At 50.2% G+C, this 24965-nt stretch overlaps 1 protein-coding gene across 1 annotated transcript in view; it reads right to left on the minus strand.

The window, feature by feature from the left end:
* The window catches only part of LOC135898791 (ras association domain-containing protein 10), a 70487-nt gene extending 46785 nt beyond the window's left edge, over positions 1 to 23702 (minus strand). The window contains exon 1 of the mRNA XM_065427955.1: positions 22678 to 23702. The gene's annotated coding sequence lies outside the window, so the exon portion shown is untranslated. The remainder of the gene's footprint in view (positions 1 to 22677) is intronic.
* Between the last annotated feature and the right edge of the window lie 1263 nt (positions 23703 to 24965).

Here is a 24965-nt window from a genome sequence, read left to right on the forward strand (position 1 = left end):
GTCCGTGGTCCTTTGCCAAGATTGGAGTACGGCATGAATTCGAAGGTAGCTGGCCCATGCCGTCGTCCAACTTATTTACGCTGAGATCGTTGATGAAGTGAAGAACTGCTTCTCATCGAGAACGAGGAAAAAGGGTTTATTTACAGAAATTAAATCAGTCTAACATGACTGCTTGAGAAAAAGAGTAACAGTCCAACATGACTGCATGAGAGAAGTGACTCAGTCTAACATGACTGCTCAAGAGAAGTGTCTCAGCATTCGCACAACCACAGTTTTTATACACTCGATCCGTCGGTCATACGACGCGGCGACTGTTCGTTTACTCATCACCAACTTGCCGCTGCACTGCAGATCAGTTTACGTACACAAAGGCAACCGCGCTCTGTACACAGAGGCAACCGCGCGGGGTGCCGTTCCGGGAACTATCGGAGCCGATCGAGGGTCGCTCGTTGTTCTGCGCCACTCCGAAGCGTGAGAAGCACAAAAATACGTAGTTCCCGCGGCAGCTTGTCCATGCGTGTCAAATCAGCTCCGCGTTGGGGAACTCCGGAATCATTGTTCACGCACCGAACTAGTTCCGTCACAATGTCGAAGGGGCTGGAGGAAGGCGGCGGATTCCAGCGCAAAGGCCGCTTCTTCGAACGCCTCCCAGCTGCAGCGACGGAGAGTTAGAGGTGCGCGTCGTGTCGCCCTGTCGTAACTGTGTGGCAATCTTGTTTCGCAGCTCGCCATTCTTAACAGCGTATAGTATACTTCGGCGATAAGTCCCGTGGATTGACCTCCCCAAGGCTCCAGCCCACTTCATAGTACTTCCAACTTTTCGGTTATCATTGACGTACTACGTAGGCGTTAGCGTTCGTCCGCTCGTCTTGTGTACGCTCTACGGTTGGCGATGTCTGAATTCTTGGGGTAGCTGACCGTTGGCTTTCGACTGACCTCTTTGGTTTGTAGGGGCTGCAAATGTATGCAAATGGTGCACTCTATCTTTCCTTTATTCACATGGTCTGGCACGTTTTGGCATGAAAAAACCTGGTGACGCATGTGCCTGCCTCTGAAATAATGTCGCGACGACGCACCGTGCAGATGCGTCGTTCGGACAGAGCCGTTGCGTTGTGACGCACAAAAAAAAAGAAAAGAAAAGGAAGCCGTCCGGACACACAGAGCCGTTGCTTTTATGAGGCTGAAAAGCTAGTGAGCTCACCAATGTGATATGAAACGAGGCTCAGAAAGACGCACACAGGCGAACTTTAACATAATACCGGAGGTGCTCCGCGACATGAGAAAAAAAAATGATAAGATGCCCAACGTTGAATTATGCATACAAAATTGCATGACTCAGACGTTCGCGCTCTGGCCCTGCCTAGCGGCCAGAGATTCTTGGGCGTTGTTTCAAAGAAATTTTATAGACCTGTGTATAGCGCCATTTTACGGTCGCCCCCGGCCGCATTGGTTGCTAAACATACAGCTTCTTCTCGCGCGATGACATAGCAAACCATCGACGCTTTCTCATCATTACGCAAGCATTCTCAGACAGGATATCCGGCCCGCAAGCATCGTCAAGGCGGAACGCCCCGACCGCTGCAGCCACCGTTGGCGACACTCGCGATATTCCTACGAGAAGCGATATTCCGTACGCGAGTCCTTCCCTGCAGTACTCGACGACAACGTAACGAAAACCACGTGCATGCAGGCATCGTTGTCTGGCTTTTCCTCAGTCTGATCTTTTCATTTCAACATGAGTGGCTTGTAGCGTGATGACATCGCTCTCGTAAGACGCCGTTAATAAGAAAAGAAGACTCCTGTATTTTTTTTCCTATCTTGTAAAGTCAGAGACAGAACGCGCGTGGGAATTTTCGCTGCACGCAACCACTTTTGCTTTGAACCGGATGACAAAGCACTCGATCGCCCGCGGAGCGCGCTCTGGGGCGTCGATTCGTTCAGCCGCTGCACCCGATGCGGCAGGTGCAGACAGGCAGGTACTTTGCGTTGCCGATGCCTACGATCCGCAACCGAAACATGCAAACAAAAATAGCGAGCCCGAAACTAAGGCGCAGACGCATTCCAGCAGATGTTTCTTTCTCGTCCGCTTCAGTCCGTCTTCCCGCGCTTATATATATATATATATGGTCTATCTACATGGAGCGCGTTTTAAGAGAGACGAGCACGCGGAACTCGAAAGCACAAACACTCGCGAAATATCTCGCGGGGCTCCCGCCTCAAGCAAAAGAAGCCAGCGATCAGGCGGAACGCAATAGAGCATTGCAGCGAGCAGCGCCGACGGTCTCCGGCTCCCCGAGTAAGAACGAAGCAGAGGATGACGAATTTGCTCTCCTCGCGTCACGCGCGAACAGACCTGGAACGCCCCGGCGCCCGCAATGCACACACACCGATAGAAATATGCGGCTCCGAGCACGCGCGCTTGCGGCATTCTTTTGTAGTACTCATCCGCTGGGCCTTCTCTCTCCCCCGACACACCGCCTCTATACTCTCCCGCTCTTCCCGCTCGACTCCTCTATACGGCCGCTCTCCGATATACCTGCTGTGTTCCCTTTAGTTTCGTCTGTTCCCTCACCTGTTCGTCTGTTCCCTCCTTCGAACGGGCGCTCAAGAGCAACAACAGGCCTTCTTCCTCTGTATTGTATGAGTGGATTACGGGCGCATCAAAGCAAAAATGAATACGGAAGAGCTGGAGAAGCACGCGCAACCACCACAAAAAAAACATATCGGAAAGAGAACTTGAGGTGCGTGGGCGCCGGTGCACCCCCGCACACGCGAGAGTTGAGGGGGGTTTATATGGAGCAGCTAACCACGGCTGTGAGGGAAAAAGAAAGAAAGAAACGAAGCGGGAAAAAGGCGCAAGAATCATTCCGCCCTCGCCCTTGCACGCGCCTTTGCCTCACCTCGCCCTTTCCAGCGCCCTCTCGAATCATCTTCACGCGCGCAGCTCGACGTCGTGACCGAGCCGTTTCCTGTCGAAATCGGTTCCCTATATATATCCGCCCCCCCCCCCCCCCCCCTGTCCCTTGCCCTTTTAAGGAGCAGGCCCCGCGTGCAGGTATATGCGTGTATATATGCTATACACGGCATTACAACTATGCCGCCGCCGCCGCCGCCGCAGCGCCGCTCACGCTCACATTCACGCACACACGCGCCCACTCTTTGATATTGGCCGCCCGCACGCGCGCGCTCACGCCGCCGCGATGAGAGTGGCGGGGCTTGCACTCGACTTCAATTGTCTTACGTAGTACATGCGGCCGTTCGCTTGTTTTTCGTGCGGGACGAAAGTCGGCCTTTCTTTAATGACGGCGAGGACGCGGGGAAGGTGAAAGATCGGCGGGAGAAAGAGCGAGGTAGAGGGGAAAAAATAATAATATGACAAGGAACAAGACTAGTCTGGTGCGGCGAGGCCGTTGAGAGGTTCAGTTAAGCAAGCACAGAATGCAAGCGAGATTCGAGCGGAGCTATAGCTTGTCTTATGCATGTAGTCGCGTATCCGTCCGTTCCTCCTAACCGTGAGCTCTCTCTCTCTCTCTCTTTCCAGATGCGTTCCGCCTTCTATCGGAGTCGCTGTTTTGCCGCCCGCCACTTCGCTTTCGAGCTGGGCACGACAAGCGCGCTGGCCGAGAACACGTCGAAGCTTCGGCGTGAGTCCGGAGAGGAGAGGAGCCGGAACACCCAGGGCGTTTTTGGTGGGAGGGAGGACGAAATCGTGCGGTGGCTTTGGCTATATATGCTGGGGCTGGAGCGATCGCCGCGAATGAAGCGAGGGTACGGGCGAGTTTGTGCGTGTGCTGAAAGGCCCACACGTGGAGCGCGAGCGAGAGATGTCAATAGCAGCCGTCGGGCTGCATGAAACGACGATGATGGCTCTATCACAGCTAGCGGAAAGAGAGCGAAACGAACACTCTGCGATAAAGAGAACAAGAAAGAAAAAGGAAAGAAAGAAAACGTGGTGGAGAACGAGAGTGAACGAGGAAACCGGACAGGCTACTGCAAAAAGAAGAAGAAAGAGCCTGTAATATTTCGTGCGCGAGTTTCCCGGAGCTTCTTTCCTCGGTCATTTTCCTCCATGCAGGAAAGGCCCCTGGCGAGGCACACAGTCAGAAACTTCGCTCTGTGCGCGAAGCGATAGGAACGGGCGGAAGATGGAATGGCTCCGCGATTTCTCCAGGGAAGAGAGCAGATGACTGAGATGCGAGGGAAAGCTATCAAAAGCAGACGATGCTCTGAATGCCGCTGGAATACGCGGCATGCTAGCCCAAAGCGATGAATATACGTGACATTAGAAGTTGCCCACCCACCTCGTTCTATTTTTCTTTCGCCTCCCTTGCCTTAAGTCTGTCACCCCATGTTTGCTGCACAGGGGCTAATGGGGGGATTGCTCGCGGGGAGAATGCATCTCAGGCCAGGGCCAATGTAACTGTCTCGCTCAAGCCGGACATACGAACTATTCCTCGGGAAAAGGGAAGCCGTCAGCACTCGACGATATGAGGTGGTAGCCCATTGAAACATTAACCGTATCCAAAGCTGATTATCTATTAGCTATAGCGATATCTTCGTAAGCTAATACGACAGCACTGCTGCTGCGCTGAAAGTTCGCGCTATAATTAGGTTCGCGTTTCGTGAAACGTATAGCCGCGGAAGCAGTTCTTTTTACCGGTTCTATCATACTCTGAAAAACTACATCGATCAACCAACCTCAACCTCAAAAAAAAAGAAAGAAAAAAAAACTTACGTCGACATTTAACCTCGCTGCACATTCTGAAAGTTATAAGCAAACGGCGCGGTCGTCAAACTCGGTCATCAAGCTCTCAATCTCTCTCTTTCCAGGCTCAGCCTGTCATGTTAATTTATTTCTTCTTTGCTCGAAAAACGAATTGCCACGTCCGCAGTAAATTGTTTCGTCAAACAGCTTTCGCGCAAGACGTGAGCGAGGAGTGCAGATTTCGACGCAACCACGGACGAGCCAACCTACGCGCGCGCGCACGCGCCTCGTTCGAACTGGATTCGTTCGCTCACTGACAGCTCCGTCCACGCCCTAGGTACATACACGTGAACAAAAATAAAGAGAAAACAACAACACGAAAGAAAGAAACACACTCGAGCAGTTCACTCCTGGCTACAACTGCAAACAGCCTCGCCAGCGCCTCTGTCTCGCGAAGAAGCCCCGCCCCGTTCCTCATCCGCTCCAGAGAACCCGCTCCGTCGTATATTCATGAGGCCCCGTGACCGCACCTTCCTCCGACTGCACACGCGTATACACGCGCGCTCCAAACTGCACGTGTTGTGATCGAAGGCCACCCCTATCTACCAGCACCACCGCGCGCCCTTTCAGAACCGTGGCACATCTGCAGACGAGTCGAGCACGAAAGCGGGCAACGACGGTTCTTCGTCACGTGTAGTGATGCAGCGGTCCAGTCCCGTCTCAGTTCTTTGTCTATGGGGCTGCACGAGTGCCGATAGGTTTCTCAACACTGCCCACAACTGGACTGCAGTGCTGGAGACGGAGGCCCGCGCGCGGCGCGTGCTTAAAATCGTGCAGTGTAGTGAAAGCCATGGCAGCGGGCGCCATATCTTATTAAGCAAGGCGAGTACCACAAAGCGCAGGCGGGCGCCCAGCTTTTGACTGTGGCGAGCGCGCCTTGGTTATCGCGATTGTCCGTTGTGCGAGCAGCTGCCAATCACTAATTAGCGCTCGAGCAACCTTATGAAATGGGATTCCATCTCGACGACCGTTGCTACAGCTTAGCCATCACTGCATGGTTTTGTGTAGGCAGACGCTCATCCAACCTAAACAGAACCGGTGGTTTCGCTGCCGCAATTTTTCGTCGCGCGTTGAGAGAGGGGAGGGAAGAGAGACGTTGCGGAGCCACCCGAGAGCCTGCTCCTCCTCCGCGAGGCTGGCTGACCGATCGTTTCATTCATCCCGGCTTACGCGGTAGGGAACGCCGCTATGCAAATGATAAAGTCGTGCCTTTATTTTGCCGCGCCGAACGTGCGCCCGCTCGTGCGCACGCACGCGCGTGCAATCAGGAGAGGCTGCGCCGCACCAGGGCGCCCCCTAACGGCCTCCGAAGGCCCCCCTCACCTGCTCAGCCCACCCACCCGCCGTCTCTCCTGCAGCCACATTCGTCCTAGACGCGCAGGTGATCCATGCTGTGCGCACTGGAGGGACGCTGCTGTGATGAGATTCGCGCGCGCGCGAGGGTGGACGTGTACGCGGCACTCTTAATCTTAGTTCTAATTTGCAGAGAACCCGAGACTTACGACCCGGCCAATTTAGATAGAAGTGTGCGCGTTGCGTCTGGCTCCACGAGGCGCTTCAATTGCATGCACACCATTTTGGCATCGCGTCACGACTTAATCCTCAACTGACAGCCTTTGGATGTCAGTTAAGGATTTTCTTGCTGGCCGCAGCCGCCTCTTATCGATGGCTTTTTTCGTACAGTTAGTCGGTGCGAGCTAGAGGTTCCAAATCCCGTGGAAGAACGCCTGACGAGAAATAAGGTCGCCGTGGCAGAGTGTTATCGGCTGCCTGCGTGTCCCTTTGTGAAGAAAACTGTGAATGATAAGCAAATTAGCGTCAATGACGAAATAATTTACACATACCTGCTCATCCGTATATGCAGGCACCGAGTTGCAATTAACTGTTCTCATGGAGTTCACCAGATGACCGAACTGCTGTGAGCCAGCTCAAGCACACGGTGTATATTATTGTGCTACGCAGTGAAGCAGGTGACTCAAGCAGTGAAGTAGAAGCAGGCGACTCGTAGTAGTGATAGTAAAAAAATAACAATAAAAGCCGAAAGTACCAATCCCGCCTGGCAAATGACATTTTAACTTATAGATTTGTCATATTATGCTTTTATGGCAATTAATCTTTTTTTTTAACGGATCAATCAATAATTCCAACGAGCCAAGCATGCGCACCTAAATTTCTGCGTGGAGTTGTTGGCGCATATGGATAGTGAGTTCAAGTAACCCCATGTGGAACAGTTGGTAAGGTTCTGATAGTAGTAGTAATAAACAATAAATAAAGGACCAGGCGAGAACCTTTGTCCCAGGCGGGCGGCGTCGAGTATTCCAGGCAGCTTGTGGTCAAGATTTATCTTTACTATACTATTAATTTCTCTGTGTTGTTTCCACATTTCCTTTTTCACTTCCCAGTAGTAATTGAATGATATGTGGTATAGTTGTAATGCAGAAAGCGTTTACTTAAAACGACAACTCCTAATCCAAATAATTAATGCAAGGTGTACGTGCTAGTTATATTGTTGTAGGGGTTGCACATAAAAATCGACACATAAGGATTAGTCGAAGACTGGCGATTAAAACCGTGAAAAGGTTTTAGCGATGCAGGTCCACATTGCATGAAATTTTTCTTCCCGTGTACAATGAAGGGAAAATTGGGGATAATAGAAAGGTTGAGGGAAGCATCATGTGGATTTGTGGCTCGAAACAGAAATCGAAAGTGAAACTTGTTCACATTTTTCAATGTGTGAGAAGTTCGGGTTACACCTACCCGGTACGCCTCACACAGGCCTGCATGCCATATGCCACAAGTGAGCGCGGAATTTTAGTGTATCGTCCTTCTTTATCTCTGGAGAGTTACGTAGTGAGAACAATCAAAGGTTACCGGTATAGTTATCTCTTCTCACCTGCGAGCACAAGTACAAGTATGACACGAAACTTCAAGTCACGTACATCGCTTGCAAAATCTTTAGCTGGGCCGCTCACAGGTGCCGAGTTTCCTGCCCTCCACGAATTTACGACGGAGAGAATTTGCGGCACAGTCGATGTTAACCGCGTGCTTTGTGAACGTGCGCTTACCAACCACTGTCTTACCTCCGTCGTACAAATCACAGATTGCCTCCGTCGTAAGGTGCTGCAGAACAGAAGACTCAGTGTTTCCATGGCTTAGCTAAAGATTTGGCAAGGCTGCACGTTTCCTTCACTCACTCTTGCGCATTTTAACCGTCCACGTTTACCAACTCTTGATGATAGTGATCTAAAGAAAGGAAGGACGCGTGATTCTGCAACCCGTGAGGGAGCACGGCGAAGCGTCGTCAACTCTTGTCGGCCTCTTACGGTGGGACCATCGATGACGACAGTTGAGAGGGCGGGGGAATCGTGAAAATGATTACAAATTTGCGACTGCGTGCGTCGGCAGGTTCTCCGAGAATGGCTCTAACGGAAGGCGACGCTTCGCGGTCGGCGCCTTCGCGAAACAGACGGCCTTTCAAGCGCGCCAGCGCTCGAGGCTCGCTGGGGCGCGGAAGATGGACGCGTAAAAAGGCGTCTCCCGACGAACGCACGCGCGGCTTGCCGCCCCCGACCGACAACGGCGCAGAGACCGGAGGGTGAAAGCACTGCCGGCGCGGGGGCCAAGGCGCACGCGGGCAATCCTCCGCTGGTTCGGCGCGGCCGCTCGTCGACGCGCTTGGGCGAACGCGGGCCACATCTGCTCCATCCGCCGCCCTCTCTCCCGCTTCCTTCCCCGCGCCACGCTCAAGACGCCGGAGTACGCGAGCCTTATTAAAGTCGGCCGACGCTGTAAAATAAGAGCGGCAGGCAGCCTTGCAAGAGCGGTCTCGCCTGCCTGCCGCTGTCCACTGTTGTACGATGCGTACGAGGAGGAGGAGGAGGAGGAGGAGGAGGCGAAGACTTCGGAGATAATGGGAGCACAGCGGCGTCACGGGCCGTTTCCGAGCAGACGAACGAGCGCAGCGTTGCGTTGTGCGCACGCCAAGGGGATGCCTGCAGCCGCCCGTAGCACTCTGCGAGGCGTATGCACTACGTGACGCAACACTCCGGTGTTGTACATGACCGTCCTCGCGGGCAGGTAGGCACGGTGCGCCTGCTGTCCGGCGCGTGCGAGCTTTCCGGTGCTGCGTGTACACTTTGATGGCAATGGAGCTCCCTTTCTCCGAGAGCACCCCCAGCGCGGCGTACCGCGAGAAGCAGGGTACAAACTGGACGAGCGCGCGCATCTTTGACTAACAAGCAGGCACGGCGCGTGGCGTAGCTGACGGCTTGCGCAACGCGAGAGGATTCGTGCAGGATGGCGTTGTTCGGCGCCGTCCTATAAGGCTTGCAGAACCAAGATTTACACAACATATAGCGCGCATAACTTTTCCCGCCAAGTAATGAACCGCTTTGAGAGTGAGTGATTGAGTGAGTGAGTGAGTGAGTGAGTGAGTGAGTGAGTGAGTGAGTGAGTGAGTGAGTGAGTGAGTGAGTGAGTGAGTGAGTGAGTGAGTGAGTGAGTGAGTGAGTGAGAGGGGACTTCACCATTTCCCCCATTTTTGAGTGGATCGCCGTGGAGCCTTGCCACTGCAGTCATGCCTCAGGGCATGAATGTTCGGAAGGATTGCGAAAATAATTACTCTGGCAGCTTCTGGGCGTCTTGGTATATGGCCCTATTCATTGTTTCTGTCATCTCTATTTCATCTGCTGCCTAGACGCACGCCAAACTGGGGCTTACCATCCCACGAGAAAAAAAAAAAGGACATGCGCAATTAAAGTAAAGCTGTGATACTGTTCGCACGAGGTGAGCTCGACATCTATTTAGATGCAGCGACATGTTCGTTAGATTACAGAAATCTTTAATAGTAATGACGATAGCTTGTCACTACTGTAGTTTCGGCTATATACTCTAATCTAATGTGCACACCACTTGTTGAGTAAGGTAACACGGAAAAAAAAGTACTCATTAGAATGGAGTAAGCACGGTGATGAGCAATCATCATTAATTGATTGGTTATATAATTCATGATTACCACACATTTAGTGACGTCCGGCCACCGCCACGGGTAATGCCCCGGCGAAAAACGGCGCAGCATTTAAATATTTTAGCTCTGTCCCATTTGGAGCACATGGTGTGCTACACATCACGATGTGCGGGACGCGCGCAACGACAAACACAACACAACACTAACGCGCCGTTGTATCTCATTAAGCGGGGCGCTAACTATACGGTGCGCGGCCTAATCGGTGCCCCTCTGATCTCCACCGAGAATCTAACGAGGCAGCTACGAAAGCGCGCCTAATCGCACCTGCACACACACACACACATACACCCATGTGAAGGGCAGGCAATGCACACGTACGCACTTCTGACAAGACCACGCGTCCTGCACGCCCGCCTAGCCATTCGCATGCCTTCATTTATTTCGCCTGACGCGCCCGGCAGGCACAAATTACCCTTCCGCGCAGCGGCCAATCCGCTGTGTACGTCACCCCACTTTTCAGCACTAAGTTCCGCGCCTGGCTCCACAGGCGAGGCAGGAGACAGGAGGAGCACTGCGCACTCGTAAACGCGCCCGCTGCGGAGACATCTATATGTTCGTGCGCACGATGCACGCGCCTCTTGCATGCTAACGAGCCAGCTCTATCTCGTACGTCTCGATAATACCGTGCAACGTGGTAAACGCCGCGGCCCTGCAGAGTCGGCTAATCGGAGGCCGAAATCAGAACAAGCTGTACGCACGCGACAAGTGCTCGTGACTGGCCGTCGTTCCGCCAGTCTGAGCACATTTATTGATAACATCTAAAGAAGCTAGTGCATAGATGTGTAATGCGAAATCTATGAACTATTAGGTTTATATCAAAGACCGCAGCTCCAGAGACTGTCTATAACTCTCTCTCTCTCTTGCTCTTTCTCTCTGTAGCAAACCATAATTCCCCTTAAAGGAACAGTAGTGTGTACATAACGGACAAACGCATATATTTGTCCGCTTGTCCTGCCGTGGAAGTTCTTCGTCTTTTTTTTCTTTCTTTCTTGTTGTTTCGTTCCCCCTTTTTGTCTACATGCAAAGCCGCAAATGGGCTTTTCCACACACCTCCATGGACCTCGGGCTGGAATCTTAATTAATGTGTCGGCATGCCAGCTGGGCACATTATCTCTACCGCTCTCCGTTCGCCTGCGCTGTCGAAGCTTACAGAGTGCATATCTCGGCTTTGACGCTGCTATTAGCACGAGCGCGGCTATCCTTGTTAGGCTGTATCGAATGCGCAAGAAAGCCTGCTTATGTAATTCTGCACATCGTATATTAGCCCGCACAAGCTAAACGTATTCAGCAGCATATGGTTGTACACTTTTAATTTTCTCTTATCTCAAGAATGAACACGCGTCGTGTAAATGTAAGAAGAAGAGTGAAAGATCTTGAGTTAGCGAAGTGTGTGTATACGTCTACAGGCAATCTATAATTACATTACATTTTATGAGATCCTTGTTTCGGCCTAGCAACCCTTTTTCCAACTTTTCTGACATAGCACCATATCCTTAAATAAATCAGATTCCTTTATTCGTAAGTAATGCACTTGTCGCTTTCCGGGCATGTGCGCAGTTCCCGAAGCAAAGCCAGACCTTAGTGAGCGACTGCAGATTCGACGTGCACCTCGGTACGAAGCGACATCTTCAACGTCCTCTCTATTTTCCCTCCTTTCATCCCCTAACCCCCTTCCCCTTGCGTAGGGTAGCAAACCAGAATTGCGTCTGGTTGAACTTCCTTGCCTTCTCTTCGCTTTTCTCCCCTCTCGTTCGCAAGTCGGACTTTATCTCTTCATCGCTGTTTGTCATTATTTTTCAGCCAATTGTGATTTTTTTTTTCGTGCGGTCAGCGTTGTGAGTTTCGAAGTCCTCAGTGGCCGAGTCCAACTCTCTAGCTTCCACAGTATTGCACTTTATTGCCGAGGCCCATCCCAGCTGGCGGGAGAAGGAGATTCGGCGCAGCGGGGCAGGGCGCGGTGGTTAAGTTAGCGGCGCACGCGATAGTCGTGTCTCCTCGAGGGGTTGCGTGCAAAGGTGACCTGACCGAGAAAGAAAATAACTTGACTCAGCACCTAAGTATTGCATGCACGCACTACACCGTACGCAGCGTGCGAAAAGCGTCGAGGAAACAAGTCATAACGTGCCGGGTTTAGCTCCTCTAGCACGAATGCGAGGTGGTGTTTTGAGCGACGTAGTGGAGGCGTTGGGACGTCGGCGCTATAATGTAGTCGTCGTTTCCACTCCCGCGAAACGCATACGCGATTGCGAGAAGTCGAACTCCTAAGTCGGCGCACGCGATGGAGCCAAGTCGAACGGAATGCCAGACAGAGAGAGAGAGAGAGAGAGAGAGAGAGAGAGAGATAAGAGGAAGGCAGAGATGTTAACCAGTCAAGAGTCCGGTTGGCTACCCTGCGCTGGGGGAAGGGAGAAGGCGAATGGAAAGAAGGAAGAGAAAGAGAGATATGGGGGTAGAGAGACGTGCACGGACAGAAGGTGTTACTTGTGCCTACATGTGATTATGCCTTTCGTGCGCAAATGTAACGATTGTCATAAAGTACGGCCGGTCTTCAGAATTAAATTGCGGGGTTTGACGTCCCAAAACTGCACAGTTGGGTCGCGAGGGACGCCACGGAGGAGGGCTCCCGATAATTGTTGAGAACTCGGGGTTCCTTACACTGCGCATCTAAATATAAATATACTCGGACGTTTTCTTGCATTTCGCCGCCATATAAACTGCGCCCGCCGCGGCAGGGAAGCCAACCCGCGACCTCGCGTGCTCGGCAAGCATGGCTGGTTTTTTGATAAGGTCTTTGTTGCGCGACTGACTGGCACCCGTTCTTGCGAACCTTGCCGGCGCACGCGCTGAGCTTTTTCAATGCTGGCCGTCATATCGAGAGTCTCGAAGCACGACTTGTTTCGAACCATTGACGCGGGCAGGTCGGTGCAAAAGTGCGCACACCATAGTCTTCATTCTGCACATGTCTATAATACCATCGAAGCTCGGTTGAGCGTCAAAGTGCACACCGTCGCTAGGTCACAATTTCACACTCCGTATTTTGTTTCTTTCCAGTTTCATGACGCATTTTATAGAGCGTACTCGGCCAAAACGTAAACGTCACGAGGACATTCAGAGGAGCCTATATTTCTCGGTACATAGCGCGAATTATCGGGCACTGAAATCTGTGATTAACGACCCAGAAACACAGCTAGAAATGTACAGATTATTAACTCAGCAAATTAAGAACGTGCGACGCAGACTCCCGTACCGACTAATGGGCACCGTATAGCTCGCGTCGTCGCACACCACCTGAATTCATTTACCTACTACCCATGAGGGACATTTCTTTTTCTATACTTCTCAAGTAAATGCGATAACACCGAGACCACGTACTTTCACATAGCATGCGTTCCGCACATCCGGAGGCAACGCCGCAGGCCCCAAGGTGGTCGTAATGAAGGACGTCAGAATCAACGGGAAACAAAGATCAAAATACATTCGCGCGGTCTTTCTCACGATTCGCCCACTACGTCGGCATGCAAATGCGGCGGCCGCAGCCAAGGATCACACTTGCGATCTTCCACTCATCGGCAGGCGGCACTGGGCGCTTGGAACGCAATTATATATGCCAGGCAAAATCTGTTTTATTCGATAACTTCTATCGCGCTACAGCTGGATTTTGGCGCGCATTATGGCGCAGTACGGTCATCGGCACAGTCTAAAATGGATGCACCTAGCCGCCGAAAGTTGGACGACGTGCCGTCGGAAATACGTTGCCCATGGTTGCTTTTTCAAAGCCCATCTGGGTGCTTCGGTTCGCATAACTGAAAGTGCCTCAGCGTTCAGAGATTCAGCTCCAAGCATAGCTCAATTTAATACACGCGTGGCCAACAACCGCTATGCAAAGGCGCGCTCTAATAACCTAAAAAAAAAAAAAACATTCTAGAGTACAGTAGCCTTGTCGGGCGGCATTAGTAGACGCGGGTGTAGGAGAACATGTACGCGGAAAAAAATATCCACAAAAATATTCTCCTTGAAAGAAATGCCCCTGGAAGAAGTGGCCTTGGAGAAAACGATCGATTTGTTGGAAAAACTGACCTCAAGTGAAAATGAAAAGATTTCTTGAGGAAGCCGTCGTGGTTTTGGTAGCTCACAGCTAGAACACAGAGCTCACACACACACACGGAACTTTCTTTTTGTATTGGTGAAGGTTAGATAAGGGATAACAGGAAAGAAAACTACAAGTGCGACCGTCGCCCAGTCACAGGAAAAGATACGATAAGCCGCAGCTGGCGTCGTCATCAACAGGAGTGCCGCTAGATAGCATATAGCTAGCGGATTTTCTCGCGAAGATGAGCGGCTCTGCCGTTCACGAAATGTTGTGTGAACACCTTTGTCCTTTTGGTACAGGCAAGCAAATTTAAGATAGGATTGTCTGTTTAACAATTGCAGCCACAATTTTTTTTGTCACCCCAGGAATGTATACTTTGCGCTCAGGTTCTGGCGACGGCCTTGTATGGCGACGAACGCCGAACCCCTTCGAAGGGGAGCAAGTCGGTCGTGGGCCATTTGTATGGTCACTGTCGCTTCTTCAAATCGCAAGGCGTCGATCGCCTTCCACACCGTCGGAAATGTGCATGTGACCACGCGCCACCACGTTTGCAAACCTCCTTTTCTAGGCTTCAGAAGGATTGTCTCTTCTGTGGGATTACTTATTAACCGCCGTGATTGCTCAGTGGCTATGGTGTTAAGCCGCTCAGCATGAGATCGCGGGATCGAATCCCGGACGCGGCGGCCGCATTTCGTTGGGGACGAAAACACTCGTGTACTTAGATTTACGTGCACGTTAAAGAACCCCAGGTGGTCAAAATTTCCGGAGTCTTCCACTACGGCGTGCCTCATAAACAGAAAGTGGTTTTGGCACGTAAACCCCGATGATTTCTTAATTATTTATTGCAACAGTCACATGCCATCCTCGAGCTTTAGGTGGTAGCAACGCGAGAGCGTGAAGCATCCCCATAAATGTTCAAAATCGATCGTCTTGTTCCGTAGGAGAGTACCTTTCGTGCTGAACCAATATCTTTTGTGTGACGTTGCGCTGTATTGTGTTATTTTCGCGTGACGTTTGATTACAGCAGTTTTCACTGCTGTCAGCTGGCCTTCGGGTTGTTGTGTTTCTTGCTTGTGTATGTTGTGCTTTTCTCAAGTGTTTCACCATTAATAGTGACAGTGTCCGTTCGCGTTATATCAATACCTTTGTTCGCACACTGTTGCTTCGAGAGCAATTTTGTAATGTCTTGTTCTCTTCTCTATGTGTCCACATTTATTGCAACAAACTCATTACCCGCCGTGGTGACATATAATGCCTTTGGCGTTGCTTTGCTAATCCCGCCGGCCCGGGCTCAAATTCCGGCAGCAGCGGACGCATTTCGACGGGGGGCGAAATGCAAAAACGCCCGTGTAGGGTGCATTGAGTGCACGTTAAGGAAATCCAAGTGGTCAAAATTAATCAGGAATCGCCCACTACGGCGTGCTCATAATCAAATCGCGGGTTTGGTACGTAAGACCTCAGAATTGATTTAAAATAAACTCCCGTTTCTATACACATACAACACGCATAAATGTGTGGTAGTGAATGTGTACAACACTTCCTGTTCAATGAAGTAGCGGGAGCCGAATTCACTCTCGGACATGTGCTTTCTTATCATACAAATTACAAATGAATGAATGAATGAATGAATGAATGAATGAATAGTAGAACGCAAAAGAAAACATGTTGCGGAAAAGGATGCGTGGAGAATGAGAAAACGCAGTCACCATTCGGAGCGGCCAAATTGGGTGGCAATTCTATCCATGCAACGTATTTTCCACATACTTTCGTTCATCGTGCAGCGGTGCGTCAGCGCGTCCATTTTACACTGTGCGATGCAATTTCGCCTCAAATGTGCTTCCCGTCAATGAGTGTAGAACGCGTTTCGGCCGCCATTACGGCACGGTAGACGCACCGCGTGAAATGGACGTGCCGACGCCGCAACCAACATACGTACCATGAGGTCGAGCTGCGGTCGAAATTGCGCACGTCACAGTCAGGATTCAGGAAGTGAGGTTGACGTGCTCTGCTCGCGTAATGAAAAAGCATGGAAACGCATAAAGCGAGGCATTTTACGAAAAAAAAAAAGAGAGAGTGCCTCCAGGAAAACTGCGATGATGACCATAGCGGTCCAGGAAGCTCGGCAGTGGATGGTGACAGAGCAATGACAGTGATAGGGCAAGTAAAAAAGAAGACAGAGAGAGCGAGACTCATCAAAATATGGGAACTCAATAATTTGACAACGCTGTCAAAAAATTCTGCGGTTGAAATCATCTGCAGTTAATGGTGATGTCGAACGCCATAGTTGTAGTAAAAAAAACGAAAGCACCGTAAAATAGATAGATAGATAGATAGATAGATAGATAGATAGATAGATAGATAGATAGATAGATAGATAGATAGATAGATAGATAGATAGATAGATAGATAGATAGATAGATAGATAGATAGATAGATAGATAGATAGATAGATAGATAGATAGATAGATAGATAGATAGATAGATAGATAGATAGATAGATAGATAGATAGATAGATAGATAGATAGATAGATAGATAGATAGATAGATAGATAGATAGATAGATAGATAGATAGATAGATAGATAGATAGATAGATAGATAGATAGATAGATAGATAGATAGATAGATAGATAGATAGATAGATAGATAGATAGATAGATAGATAGATAGATAGATAGATAGATAGATAGATAGATAGATAGATAGATAGATAGATAGATAGATAGATAGATAGATAGATAGATAGATAGATAGATAGATAGATAGATAGATAGATAGATAGATAGATAGATAGATAGATAGATAGATAGATAGATAGATAGATAGATAGATAGATAGATAGATAGATAGATAGATAGATAGATAGATAGATAGATAGATAGATAGATAGATAGATAGATAGATAGATAGATAGATAGATAGATAGATAGATAGATAGATAGATAGATAGATAGATAGATAGATAGATAGATAGATAGATAGATAGATAGATAGATAGATAGATAGATAGATAGATAGATAGATAGATAGATATCACATGGGTCTTTTTTAATCTGCGCTCACAGCTCTGTAAGCGAGTGTACTTCGATTACGGTCCCACCGAAACGCAGCCTTCGCGCTCGGCTCCCGAACACCGTAGCCATGTGAGCCAACGCGGCGAGCCGTGCAACGCGACTTGCATACATGCTGGTTCGTAGAGGACGCGCCCGGGAAATGAAGCTTCTTCGCTTCCGCGTGCGCTCGCTTCTCTTCCGGTCTTCTCACGCGGGTGTGAATTCACCGCTGCGCTCTCACGGGCTTCTTGAGTGAGCGGGCGGACAGGGAACGGGTAGTACATGCTTAGGTCGAAATTATCTCGTACAGGTTGGATATGGCAGACCGCTTCCGCTAGCTTTTCTTGTTATAACTACGCACCCCATCTTTCCCCTGGCACGCGTGCAGTCACAAATCACACACGCTCTCTCTCTTCCCTCTCTCTCTTTCCGAAGCATTGTAGTTATCCGGAGCCGGCTGTTCGGTGTTACCACCGTTGAGTGCGCTGCATACGCATTATTAATAAAGGGAAAATGAGACATCCACCCAATCGTAGTAATTGCTACAAGGAATTTTTCTTCAACTTCGAGGCATTTCTTTCGAGCAACCCGTATGGGTTTTCGGCGGGTTTCCAGCGGGTTTCCGCAGAACTATTACGTCATACGTATTACTGTGTGTGCATGCATGTGTGTGCATGCGCTTGAAAGACGCACTCATATGCGTCCGTGTGCAACACGAGAAGCTTGCCGCAGCAGAACGCAACTGCCACGCACAAGAAACGAGCTATGCCTTTCCTCCCACTGCCTCTCACTCTCACTCTAGTACAGCTATTAGTACCAGCGAAGACGGCGCACGTAATCGAATATAGACGCAGGATCGAGAGGCGCAGTTGAAACACACGCACACGCACACGCACACAATCAAGCCCCAGAACGAGGGTGCTCGTACCTAATATCCCTCCAACAGACATGTGCAATCGGAAAGGACATACAGCTCGAGGTAAGCCCACACTGCTACGCTCGCGCAATTTCGCTCTCGTTACTTAAGCCATTGCGTAGAGAGATAAAAAAAAGGAAGGAGGGGGAAGGGGAATAAGACAGAAAATGTATGAAATTACTGGAAGGCAATTTGCGTCAGGTGCGCCCACACAACGCACACACCGCTCGCGATGCTCGCAAGCGCTGCAGCTCATTCCGCGCCAGCCGACTGTGCGCCGGGAACGAGCCTTCCTTCCTCTCCGAAGGCGGGCGAACACGCTTATCCGACGCCAGGCGTATACCTGCGTATCCTTACGCACACACAACACTCGCAGACCTGCCGCCGACGCATGCGATCGCCGGCAGGCACGGCGCGAGCTCACTTGCCGACAAGCGTAATTAGGCTTCCCTCGAGGCGTGTCGGTCCTCGCACGCCACGGCTGCGCGCTGTCAGACTCCATTCGCGCAAGCCGTTGCCTCCTCCGCGCGGACTCACTTGCACGCGCGCAAATGCACGCGCGGCGAATGCATACGGGTCGTTTCCTCTCTGTTTCGCGGCCGTTTCTCGTATACTTCTTTCATTTTTTTGTTTTTAATTTTTTTATATATACGCAGGTAGTTTTCGTGGTGCACGATGCGGAGAGGTGTCGCTGAGAGAGGCCGTCCGGCAATTTCCGGCCGTTAAGCGGTTCCTTTCGTTCCGCCCGAAGAACGTCTTCTCTTTCGCGTCGGAAGAGCCGTGCTTCTGAGACCTCGCGAGCAGCGCGGGAGCTTTTTGAATCGACCAAGGACGGGCGCTGCTGTTGCTCGATGATGCGCGGATCGTCGATGCGAAGGGTTAACGTCATTTGTGCGTCAGCTGTTTACGGCCGAAAGGCAAGCGGCAAGATTGGCTACGCGGGGGTTGGCTAATAATTGTTGCAGCGTGCCATGGTTTCGGGGCCCGTAGGCAAACGTTGCAGCGGCGTGCTTTGCGCTCATCGTACCACATCGAGCTTCTCGACATGCAGAAGCGTACGCTTGCACGATAGTTGCACTACAGAGCATCCTACGAATGTAGCTAAAGAATGCCGATACGATCGTTCTGATACGATGATAATGATCGGGGATAAATGCTATAATCGTCGTGCAAGTGTGGGCTTCAGATGTTCTGGCGGCGTAATTTATTGCGTTTTATCTGCGTAGTTTCCAAGCACTCGCTCTTCCTTTTCTAAACACATACATATATGGAATAGGTATATGGGCACATGCATAATTATTGAAAATTGCATGTGAATTGCAATTGCAATTGAATATTTCGTTGAACATGATCAACTTGCAAAGTCACAAAGCCGTTTGAAGCCAGAAAGACGAAGATTAGGCAGATCCTTAGACAAATTAGGCAAAATGTTTCAGCACCAGGGCAGCCGCCTTGGATAGCGAACCCCCCCTCCCCCCATCGCTTTCGTTCCCTGAGGTCGCAGATGTAGCATGTAAACATGCCGTTTCATTTTCTGCACCAAATAACACAAATGCTACACTGATAACTTGTCATAAGCTCATTTGCACATCTGCTGTCAGGTGTGCTTGGCAGCCAATACAGACGCGACATCGTGTAAAATTTAGATCACATGTAACAAAAATATTTTAATAAAGTTTTCATTAGCGATTTTAGAGGCAATGTTGCATTTGCAAAATTGAAGCCCAACAGTCACATGTTGCCCAACAGCAACTCCCCAAAAATCGTTGTAGGTACTACGGCGTGCAGTGTTTTGGCTGTGAGCTGCAGCCCTAAACCCAAACAAAAATTAAATAGCTTGTGAGTGACGCTGATATCTCGCCACCCTATTGGAAAACGACACCTGCTTCCCTGTTGCGCGGGCGCCAATGCTGTGACAATTACGAGTTCTTTTCATTCTGATCCATAAAGCCTTTCTCTATTTGCTGCTATTGGCAAACGTCATTATCCGAGCTGCGGCATCGCCACAATGTTGGGAACGGAATAGAGCACGCTTCGCGTCGATACCTGGCGTCACCATGCAAAAAAAAAAAAAAAAAGAAGAGAAGGCCGCGACGGAGCCCGTGCCAGCTAAAGCTTGCGCTACTGTTGCTCTTCACTCGCAATGGAGAGAATAGAGAGATCGACGTCACCGGTGCACTACTTCATATTACTTTCGGTACTGCCGTACTGGGCTGCCCGCAGTGCCAAAGTACTGCAGCCTCTAGCATAGTGGACGACTTTGTGTAGAGAAGTTTTTGTTGAGTTAATAATAAAACCTTCGGTACCTCAATTCACCGAATTAGAATGTTTCCGCTACAATTGCCAATTAAGCAGTTATTTAAGATATGCCATTTTAAGGTAGCGCGGACTTGATGTAAGAGGGACCCAAGAGCCACATCGCCATATATACTGTATGTCTGGCGATGCCCGCTCCGAGCACGAGTACGCCTCACGAGCACACCGCACATGAAACGTTCCTTTAATGCGAGTAGTTTAGCGACCACTTAGCGAATTAAATTTGTTAGCCCGCACATTCGTGCAATTATTACGTAGGATGTCGATGAAGCTGCAGCCGACAATTCTGCGGCACTAGACATCTGGTACATCGGGTACATGAGCTCGGGATGCTGTTTACCGGAGCTTTATTTACCATTTATGTCCAGTCAACCCGGCAGTAAGAGGGGGGTCTTCAGACATATATGACCCCCCCCCCCCCCCCCCGTCTGGCACCCAGGGCACAACCTCCCCATCTTCCCCATTACTACGCCACTGGCCAGCACTAATCATACAGAACAACTTAAAATTTTTTGTTAATTAGTCTATTCGACTTGCGGATAAAGGAACGCGCACGCAGAGAAGCTCCACGACTGATGAGCATTTTCAGCATGCACCTAGGCAAATCGAGTGCAGCCATGTAAAAACACTCGTACGACGCTTCGTGTGCCTGCAAGTGGTGGGGTATACGCTCCGTAACATATTATGGCAGAGAAGTATTCGGAGAGCTATAGCAAGAATTCGCTTCAGCATTAAGAACAATGCGCGCGGGTACAAGATCGGGTGACAAGTGAATCAACGGGCAGCATACAAAGGCGAAAAAACAAATACAGAAGAAGAACGACAGTGAAATTTTGGCTTTGTTGTGCCGCGACAACTGCGTACTGATCGGTGCACTTCTGAAAAACAACTTTTGGTGGATGTGCTAGCCATTACTATTTCAGGTATTCCGTTGCAGATCTTGACAGGAAGCTGTCCGAAGATGAACATATAATCGTCTTATGGTGGTAATGTAAAACCATTTGGTGTCACTCTGCGATTTTGATTCCAGTTTGAAAAGGTGTAGGATGGCGTGATTAGAAGACATAGCAAAAGAAGACACACAGGGACAGAATTGATAGGACTGTGTGTCTTCTTTTGTCCTGTCCTTTAATCGCGCCACCGTACACCTATTCAAGGTGCGTTACCAACAAACCTACATTGCAACCCTCGTGAAGTTGATTCCAAGTTCCCACTCCTGGAAGTCGGCACGGCACGTTCGGCATCTCAGCAACGGCACTGATATTTTCGTGCCTTCAATTTTAGGCGATTCCATGTCCAACACTGCTGTGGACAGTATTTGATGCATCTTGAAGGATATATATATATATATATATATATATATATATATATATATATATATATATATATATATATATATATATATATATATATATACACATGCTACTTTATATGGATGTTCAGGAGAGGAATGTTTATCGACAGCGTAGCTACTGGCAACTGCACCGTGCAGGCCTCCATCAAACCGACAACCTGACGTCTGGCAACACGTACGACCATTTCCGTACATTGTAGGCTCTTGCTTGCGCAGAAAGAGATTGAAGCTAACTTCTAATCAAACTAACGCTATAAAAGCGTCGTCGGTACATAACTTAATTCCTTCACAGCGAAGCACCAGCGCTCTACCAAAAAAACGGTAGCCAGACAACATCGAGTTATTCACCTGCCCTGAGTGCGGCGAGACCGTGAGACCCATCGCGAAGAATCTCATTTGGGACTGCTAGCCACACGCAAGCAAAATTTCACAAGCAAAGGACACCTTCGGGAAGAAGAGATCGGCGGTGCATGGAATGCATATGACCGGTGGGCGGCCTGTGACACTCGGTTTTCGCCAGGGAGTCAGGACTAACTGCTCCGGTTGTAGATACCGATCCTGGTAGAAAGCTCTCTTCTCAGCGAAGTACCCCCTTTCTGTCACCCTCTTCAACGTGCAGGCCGAAGTGCCGTATCCTTACTGAATAAACGTTTTGTCGTCATCATCTTCAGACGGGCGACGAAGAAGTCTATAAGTTGGAGCGCAAGCATGAAGCATAAGGATCAGAGATCGTTTTCATTTGCGCTTGAAGAGACCTTCTGCCATTGCTTCGCGGCATCGACAGAAATGGACAGAAATGTACAGGATTACGCGATTTACGAGCACGAACTGTTTATTAGTTTTCTTTGTATGATAAGAGAGCGCATGCATTTTCACCATGATGACGTAGCTTTTGCAGGCACTCATAGAAACCGTGAGAACAAAGTGTGGCGCACGCGCAATTCGGAACGATAAGTCTTTCGGAGTCAGGTCTTGAACGAAAAAAGAAGAAAGAAGAAAAGAAAGGAACATGAAATCAAGAATAGTCGACTTCTGGGCAATCATTCGGCATCATGACACGGCTTCCACAGAGTGGTTGCACGAGCTACGACTGAATCCATCGTGTGACTGTCCGCGCGCACTAAAGGGAGGCGAAGATGTACAGCGTGCGCACTCACCTTGGAAAGGACGTGCCGTCTTCGTACGGAAACGGTTCTTTCAGGTGAAACTTTCAGGTGTCAACGGCGTTGTCGAAGAACGTAGTCAAGAGCTCCGGCGCACTCATTTTTTCCAGCACAGGAAAATATCACGGAACGGGGGAAAAAAAAAAGAAAGCAACAAAGCTGACGTCGCGCTGCAGCAACCGATGAAGCAGAAGACGTCAACGGCAGCGAACACACACACACGGTCGTCGTCTGCTAGCGACGACGCGGTGGCAGTATCCTCCAAAGAACCGGCGCATCACAGCAGAAGGGCCCCAACACTCAAAAGGGTGGCAAGGGGGAGAGGTGCGATACGCGAGCAGCCCACCAGCACACCACCAGCGAAGCCAGCACGAGCAAGTCCCGCACGACAGAGCGGCGCGCGGACCGGCCGCCGATCTGGTTGTTCGGAGCGCAACTGTGCCGAAAGTGCTTGTCCGCGGCAGTCGGCCCTCCCGCCGCGATTCTGAAACAGGCGGAGGCCGCCGAACGGAAATCTTGTCCGACGTGAATAAGCTGTTCCGAGAGTCCCCGGGCGACCCACGAGCGAGGGGAACGGCGAGAGGAGGGAAGGGAAGCCAGGTTGCGTCGTCGACGTCGAGGGCGGTCTCCCATTGGAAGCCCCCTCAGAGGCAACAGCGAGAGCGGTGTTGCTCGCCTCGTGGGGGCTCACGCACCAGCACTTCGCAGCGAGCGAGTGAACCTGCCGCACGGCTAGTCAGCAGCGAAGCGCGGCCATCGCCAGCTTGTAGACGTTTCTTATGACGCGAGACCGCACGGCGACGGGATTTCCCTCCGCCACCCGACCAACTTCCCCTCGTCCACCTTTCGTTGAAGACGCAGAGACGAGCATCCGGTGGGGGATTTTAATAAGTGTCGGAAAGAAGGTCCCCCTATCGCTCTTATACTCCCCCTCTCTAAGGAAAAAGGTGCAGTGTTGCGTTTCCGAGTCGACGAAGATGTCTGAACGTGACGTTAGAACTATACCTGATTAAGGGAGGGCACACAGGATATTAGCCAACGCACGATCTCGCGACCAGTGACAACACATAAATTGTTACGTCTGCAAACGACCTTCTTTTGATTCAAATATTCAGCGCCTGCGATTAGCTAATGCCAGCCAAAGGTGGGACGTCACTGCACGGATTTCTTAAGACAGGGTACCGGGGAAGGGGGGTGGCGGTGAGGGGACTGGCGCGCGCTCTCATTATCGCCGCCGCCCTAGCGTCGTCTTCCTCCTTTCCCAGCATGCGTCCCTCTCATTGATACGCGGCCGCATCGGAATCCAACCGTGACGCAACAATGGTGCGTGCAGGGAGTACTGCACACGCTCGCCCGTGACGCAGCGTTTTTCGAGCGGCATTCGGTGGACACCCAGCGCGACTGCTCCGAAATCTTCGACGGTCCTCCGGTCAAATGGAGCGAGAAATGAGGGAGGAGCGAACAGACGATATAGGTGCATCGTTCTCTCGCATAGTTCCTGATGCGGGCGTAGTATTATTACAGGCACCATAGCCCGGAATGAGGGCACCCCTGTCAATTCGTATCATTGCGTTTCCACAGTTCTCAACGTTGTCAAAGCTGCACTGGCGATAACGGAGGAACTTGAAAAAGGGGTACCAGCGAAACACAAAGGACGCGCACACAAGGAAAAGCCGTTAGACACGGACGGACGCTGGCCTTTCAACTGTACTTTATTGGAATTCACAATGCCGCACATAACCTCCCACGCATGCGCATCTTCAACCCCTCCCAAGACATGTACATAGATAACACCTTGAAAGTACAGGTGCAGATAACACCTCGAAAGTACTGTAACGCCTTTTCCATGTGTGAGCGTCCTTTGTGTTTCGCTGGTACCCCTTTTTCCAGTTCATCATGCACCAACTGGCCCAAGAGCTTGCGCTAATGCAGATAACGGAGGAACACTCGGTCACAGGCCCACTGGTCAATAACATCTGAACTGTCCCTCCACCCGCCCTGATGTAGCCACTTCCTGGGGGCGGAAATCTTTATTGTTATCTTATAAACGTTATAACAGCAACAACAACAAGCTTTTGTAGTGAGACAAACAAAAAAAGAAAGAAAATAAAGGAGGAGATCGTGCAAATGTCATTGCGAATCCATTATTTTAACAGGGGGCGAGCAGACGCAAACTCTCCTGATAAAAATCATTCAGGACAAGCTACGCCTACAAAAACACACTGCATCTGCCCCTCATTTTGTCTCTGGATAGACAAGTGATGAGGAAAAGGCAGAGAGAT

Source organism: Dermacentor albipictus, chromosome 3, assembly GCF_038994185.2.
Source record: "Dermacentor albipictus isolate Rhodes 1998 colony chromosome 3, USDA_Dalb.pri_finalv2, whole genome shotgun sequence".
Taxonomy (NCBI): domain Eukaryota; kingdom Metazoa; phylum Arthropoda; class Arachnida; order Ixodida; family Ixodidae; genus Dermacentor; species Dermacentor albipictus.